The sequence below is a fragment of the Euprymna scolopes genome, chromosome 20 (genome assembly GCF_053919585.1).
Source record: "Euprymna scolopes isolate OS-2025 chromosome 20, ASM5391958v1, whole genome shotgun sequence".
NCBI classification, from domain to species: domain Eukaryota; kingdom Metazoa; phylum Mollusca; class Cephalopoda; order Sepiida; family Sepiolidae; genus Euprymna; species Euprymna scolopes.
In genome coordinates this window covers 32,848,108-32,855,607 of record NC_136501.1, presented here as the reverse complement: position 1 = coordinate 32,855,607, position 7,500 = coordinate 32,848,108, and the positions used below count along the sequence as shown (strand labels likewise).

Below are 7,500 nucleotides of genomic sequence, written 5' to 3'. Positions count from 1 at the left end.
TGAATTTACTTTCGGCAACCTTGTAACTCTCGCTTCCCTTATTTTGCCCTTTAGCCCTCACATTCAATGAGCCATGTTTCTGACAAAAAGAGAAGAATTGCTGTTTCTAGGTCAGAATATTTTCCATCTAACACTTATCCTTGGCAATGTTTTGACCTTGAAGTAGTGTTATTTTATTTTAACTCCTTACATCAAGCGGCTTCATGCTTTGTCTGGAGCTATTTCAATTAAAAGAAAATATATGAAATCCATACATCTCATTAAAGCAATCATAATATTGTTAAATCTGCTAACGTTTTATTTTTTGGTGCAATCAGCACGAACCCTATTCAGGGTTTAACCGGCTCCCTCCGAAGTAGGAAGTTTCATGGGAGTATGAAATTCACAAGGGGTCTCCAGTCGCATGTATATCCCCGTTAGGGGAGATGACGACGTTAGGTTTATTGCAACTTTTTGCAGAGAGGTGTCAACCTCCTCCTACATACAGCACCCGGACTTCCCAAATTGGTCACCCATTTTAGTAATGACCAGGCTCAACGTTGCTTAACTTCGGTGATCTGACGGGAACCGGTGTGTCCACGTCATTATGCCGTATATAATTTAAATACTTTATATTTATATATTTTACTTTTTTACGATAGCATGAATCACACCACGCGCCAACAGCGTAAATGAATGTGTATAATTATTTAGAAAAGTATTTCAAGTATTAAATAATATTTAGAAAAGTATTTCAAGTATTAAATAATATTTAGAAAAGTATTTCAAGTATTAAATAATATTTGGAATATACAAAAGTGAGAAGAAAAGTACGCAAAATGTAATTTAAAAAAATGATCGTTTATTGAATCTGTTCTCCGTTCTGAAAATAAACGAACGGGCGTGAATCTACATATGGCAGAAATTGTAATAATATATCACGTTATTATCTATATGAATAAAACATTAGGTGTACGTAGGTGAGTGTAAATATTTAACAGATAAACTCTTGAACTCCTAGTCACATAAGACTGAAATTAACAGGAAATAGTATTTATTCATTAAAGATGGTTTATAACGAGTACAATCTTTGTTTGGATAGATGAATAACGCGTACAGAAATACATCGGCAAGTTGAAATGCAAGCCGTTCATTCTTTTTTTATCTATCTGTCGATAGTTCAAACTGTAGGGAGCGTGGATGGAGCGCTAAATATTTTGGGTTCGATTCTAGCTGATGGCACTCAAGTTATTCTTTTTTATACTTTTGAAATCAGTACTGTATATATAATATCAAATAGAGAATTGGCTCTGTAATAATAAATACGAATTTAAAAAATTTAAGCGTATTTTATGACCGGCAAGACAGGGTGCCCCCTGCCACCGCTAGTGTTTAAATAAATATGGACCAATGTTTAATAACGTATGTTTATTACCGTATAAGACGTGCATACATCTTACTTACTAAAGAAAAGAACGGACTACATAAAGGACGTACGGACGGCAGTAATTGTAGTAATATTTCGTGTTATTATATTTTAATACATGTAGAAGGATGTGTATTAATGTCTGTTTATTACCGTATGGAATACCCATAGTTCTCATATCATAATGCAACGATATTATTGCAATGGAATATGGCAATGCTCTGAAATCTGTAGCAATTTAATTCTTTTTAAAACAATAATTTTTTTCTGGTTTCTTAGCGTAAAAATAATTGTCGGGTAAATCTTCGTCAAATTAATAAAAAGAAAGTAATTTTTTTTTAATTTATTTATTTATTTAAAATAGTATTGTTTTCGTCAACGGGACGGCATAATTTGTTTTTGGAACAATTTATTTAAAAATGAGTAATATCGGATTCATTTTAACTTAGCAGCATCAAATTAAGTACGAACATGAAATGCCTTAGCGTATGATCATTTAAAATATATTATTTTAGTTATAATATCACTAGACCTGAACTGTAAGACGAGGTTTGCCTTATGTTTACTTCAGTATCCTTACTGATATACTTGTAAAAGTATGAACCCACATATCATTCCTCCGGATATGGATTAAATAGTAGGGTAAACTAGAAACTAAAGCCTTGGTTGTGCAACTAATCTACGAAAAGTAAAACTCCAAAAATAAACCCCAGTCTTTCTCCTTTTATCTCTGTATTTTCTCGTGTTGAAATAGACTTTCTACGCATGGACTCTTAGAATGGTAGCTATTATCTTTTGAGACTAAAAGGAAGTGCCCCGCTCCCCAAAAGTTTCTAATTTCTCGGCAAGCAGCATCTTTGATTATAAACATGTTTACCAACCTGTCCTTGTAAGGTCGTCGAAGTTAAGCAATATTGAGTTTGATCAATGAGAGATTATTTGGGAATATCAAGTACTGGATGTGAAACTCGGTCTTAGTGGATTTACACGCCAGGGTAGACTACTTACTTACAACTACAACGAATATGATAGTCCTGATCCGCTTATTGTGATCTGTTCCGGAGGAGGAAGTTTCATGGGAATATCAAATTCACAAGCAGTCCCCAGTCACATGTATATCCCGGTCGGGAGATGATATCATTAGGATTTTGCAGACATTATCTGATAATGATAGATCAATCCTCTATAATATTAAAACAGATAAATAGCATTCCTGAAAAAAAAAATGTATAACATTCTAATCTAATTTTATGCTTAATAAAAATGTAAATTTGTTTACACACCTGTCTCTGTAAAATCGTCGAAGTTGAGCAATGTTGAGTCTGATCAGTACTTAGATGAGTGACTATTTGGGAATATCAGGTACTGTATGTAAACTTGGTCTTAGTGGATTTACACGCCAGGGCAGACTACTTACTTACAACTACAACGAATATGATAGTCTTGATCCGCTTGTTGTGATCTGTTCCCACCAGACACTGGCTAGTGATGATATATTGATTTCAGATGTTATTAAAACATGTAAATAATATTCTTTAAAAAAATGGATAACATTGGGATTTAATTTTATGCTTTATAAAAATGTAATCAATATTAGAATATTTGTCTTAAATTAAAACATTTACATCTGTATTCACGGCCTGCAAATGAGGGATCATTTTACAACAGATTAATGTTGGAAACAAAACCCCCTTTATAAAATGATAAGATTGTAACCCTTTCAATAATTTTGAACTTTAAGAAAGTGCCTAATAATTAGTAAAGCAGAGAAATTCTTGTTAGCTTCTTACACTAATTGACTTTACACCTTGTCTGAAGCGATTTCTATAAAAAGTATTTTTACAGTAAATCTTACCCAACTCTTTCTAGGTCACATATACGTAACACACACCTTATCTGTGTTTTCTGTTGGTGAACTGCATTGATTTCAGTAAAAACCAGTTTTAGACATCAGTAATGTTTATGCAGCGTTAATTGAATTTACACGTTTCATTGATGAAGATGTCAGATTCGAATCAATTTTTATGCTGCAGTTATACACAATGACATAAAGTCAAGATATTTTTGATACAATTACATAAAGTCAAGGTATTTTTTTATGCAATTACATAGATATTTTTTTACACAATTATATAAAGTTAAGATATTTTGATACAATTACAATATGCCTCGAAAAATGTGGCTTTATCTGGGATTTATGCATGGATATATGGATCGATGAAACAGCATCAATTACACAGTGTAGCACTTAATAAAGTACAAGACATCGGCCATTTTTATATGCACAATGGCATGGAATATCCATTTCTGGCCTTTTTTTATTTTTCGAATTATGTACATTTTCTTTTCTTTCTTTTTTTTTTAATTTTTGCAAATTTAAAGAATTTTTCGGGGAATCTTAGTGATATGAGGGTTAAACATGGCGAGAGATTCCACCAGGATATTTCAGAGGTTGAGAAACGTTTAAAAGGAAAATGGAACCCTGGCATGTTTGGAAGACTATTGTTGAGATATAAAAATGGAGGATGACACTTCACATAAAAGGGTTAGGACGATAAATGTTGTTTAAACTGACAATTCGTCGTTTTTCATTCATAACCAATAATAATAAAATATGATTACATGAAAACGGTGCCTATTCTAGAGAAAATAAAGCTCAAATTTAGTTGGTTGGTTGGTTAGTTGTTTTTGTTTTACGGCATATCAACCCTTTTCGGGTTATTTAATGCCGAATCCAAAGATTTTGAAGAAAATTTTTTTTAATAAAATATATTTGTTGTTTTCACGTCGGTTTCTATTCAACCCATAGTTGGGACCCTAACAGGTACTACCACTCCGGGTCAGAGTGGACCTGGGAGCAATGGTAATTAAAGGGTGGCTCCGCACTCCCCAAAGCCCACAAGCTGGGGCCTCACCACTGGATATAGTTTAAGGTCATATCCAGGACCCTCAGATTTAGTATCAGGATAGTTTTTCTATAACAAAACAGATCTTATGTGGCATGTATTTTTTTAACCTGAAATTTGTTGCACAGTATTAGTGATGCTGTTTTGTATTTTTAGGCAAAATTAAAAAGAATTCTAATATCATGCCAATTCCTTGCGTTATTGACTCAGATGCTTTAGTAGCAATAAACACGCAAAATGGACTAAAACTGAATCAAGTTAACTTGATAAAAACTCAGCCGATGATCTCAGAGACTTTTTTTATTTGCTATACAAGAATATTAATTCTCAACAGATTCGTTTACTTTTCAACACAGAAGTAAGATGGCTGTCGAAAGGAAAAGTGTTATCTCGCGTAGATGAACTTTTTGTTTTATTCTATTTCTGATAAAGAAAACGTTAATAGATTTTGTAAACTCTTTAAAAATGAATTGTGAGTGTCCAAAGAAGAGTACTTAAGTGTAATAGTTAAGCATCTTATTTTTTTTTTCTTTTTTGTTTCTTTTTTTATCATTTTGTTCTAGATGGAGATAAGACATCGTACTCGATGACAAATATTCACTCACTATCTTATAAATTCCAAAAGAGAGCTCGTTTCAAGATTCTAAGCGTTCCAAGTGCAATTCTTCGAATTTCACGTGCACTTGATTCACCGGGTAGCCATATGCAAGGTAAAAATGAAAACACTCTAACGGCGACAGATAAATTTGAAGAAATAGAAAAAAATCATAAAAGAATAGAATCAGCATAAACGATTTCGATGAGTTTCAATCAGTTTGCAAAACTTGCATTTTCCAGATGATTCCCATTATCGGTGAGATTTTGACATGTTCAGAAAATAATATTCTCGAATATCTTACCTCGATCTTTTCTTTGGACTTATCGATTATAGATCTTTTCCAATATTGAGTTATGTGAACTGAAAGAATTAGCAATACTTTCCCGTGGTTGTAGATTCAAACTGAAGTACGTACAACTGTCACTGAAGTTCTTTTTTAGATTTCTGTAATAGAAAACTATCTATATATAAGTAAAAAAGAGTATCATTATCTAAATAAAAAGAGTATCATTATCTAAATAAAAAAGAGTATCTATATCTAAATTAAAAAAAGAGTATCTATATCTAAATTTAAAAAAAAGAGTATTTATATCTAAATCTAAAAAAGGCATCAAAATCTTACTGCAATTCTTAACTTCGTACTTAAATGAACTGGGATTTTCTTACCGAAACAACATGAAAAATATACATTAAAAAAAAAAAAAACGTAAAATACTTAAAAATATTGAAGAAGATTCCGTGCATGTTTCGCTCATATTCACCCATATAAGACAGCAGTAGTAAGGAGGCACAAGGTGTCTGACATTCGCCATTATTATTCTATACACGGCACTGAAGATCTGATAGATTTTATTTATGTGAATAAAAATGTTCATTTGATCATTATGTTTTATTATTTCATTGCACAAAAAGCTTTTTTAAATAGAAAATACTCAGTTTTTGTGATAGTCCTCAATAGTGAGCCGCTATATTAGAAAGTTTGGTAGCCATTCTAGAAAAACGATAGTTAATCGATGCACTTAACACACAATTAACACTCTCATTCAATTTTCAGACTTCTATTTTTACAGCTTATAAAATACACCAGCGATATAAACTGAATATAGATTGTTGGTGTATGCTTGAATAAATCCTTTCTCTTGGCGTTGCTTGAATTAATGTAAGGAAATATCCCGGCGACCTTTTATTTCAGCTACGAAAACGAATAGCAAATGTAAGGGCGCAGGTGGCAAAAATATCAACAAATCAGCATGCCAGCATGTTATAACAGTTTATTTATTTTATTGTGGACTGTTATCCTCATCTTTTTAGTTATTGTTTCATGACGTTTCGGCCAACTATTTGTCTGGCCTTCGTCAAGTGGTAATGAATTCCAATTAAATAATATATATGTTATAACAGGTTTGAAACATATTCAATAAACAAGACAATGTCAGTTTCACGTTTGTACTTTGTAAATTTTTCAATCATTTTAAAAGGTGTGTAATGCATTCGATCAGAGAACTGGATAAGGTTAAAATAAGTTCGCATCGCTTCCCAATTAGTCATGTTAGCTTTGGAGTTAGTACCGGTTCCTGTTAGTTCTGCCACCATTGCAAGCAAGAAACTAAAAAAATTTAGGACTGCCTATAAACATTATTTTGCTAAAAAAAAATTCCTCTGATGAAATGAGCCATTTATTAAAAATCCATGGATTTAGAAAAAAGAAATTTAAATTTTGTATTCCTTGTCGAATAATAAATTTATTATATATATATTCTTTTCGTTTACTGAATTTAATTGCATATTTTCATTCAGATTATCACTCTATCTCGTATATTGAGCTTGTTTACCTGATTGGGATTGTCTTATAAATATTGGTACTAATATTCATATGGACTTTAATTTTAGAATATTATACAAGCTGTAATCTGAAAATATTTCAAAATTTTGGTTAATTTATATATATATATATATATATATATATATATATATATATATATATATATATGTATGTATATATATATATATATATATATATATATATATATATATATATATATATATATATATTGATTGATTGATTGATTGATTGATTGAGATTGTCAGACTGACTTCCTCATCTTGGTTGTTATTGTCACAACGTTTCGGCCGTTTTGCCCTCCGGCCTTCATCAGGTGTTTTGTATCAAACTGGGGAACCGTTTGTTAGGAGTCTCGAACCCAACCCTTTATTATTATAGAGGGTTGGGTTCGAGACTCCTAACAAACGGTTCCCCAGTTCGATACAAAACACCTGATGAAGGCCGGAGGGCAAGACGGCCGAAACGTTGTGACAATAACAACCAAGATGAGGAAGTCAGTCTGACAATCTCAATCAATGAAAACACCTCATCTCAAAAATACAGACAACTACTATATATATATATATATATATATATATATATATATATATATATATATATATATATATATATATATATATAGCGTGTCAGGAGGCGATGAAAAAAAAACCAACAAAGTGCTCGATCGTGGATGTGAGAGCTGAAGATACAATATTTATTACGACACTATATATACATATTTCAAGGTCATACTAGTGGTTTCATTTGA

At 31.7% G+C, this 7,500-nt stretch overlaps 1 pseudogene; it reads right to left on the bottom strand.

Moving 5' to 3' along the window:
- Positions 1-478: 478 nt before the first annotated feature.
- LOC145241911 (5S ribosomal RNA) lies at positions 479-597 on the bottom strand (annotated as a pseudogene).
- Positions 598-7,500: the final 6,903 nt, after the last annotated feature.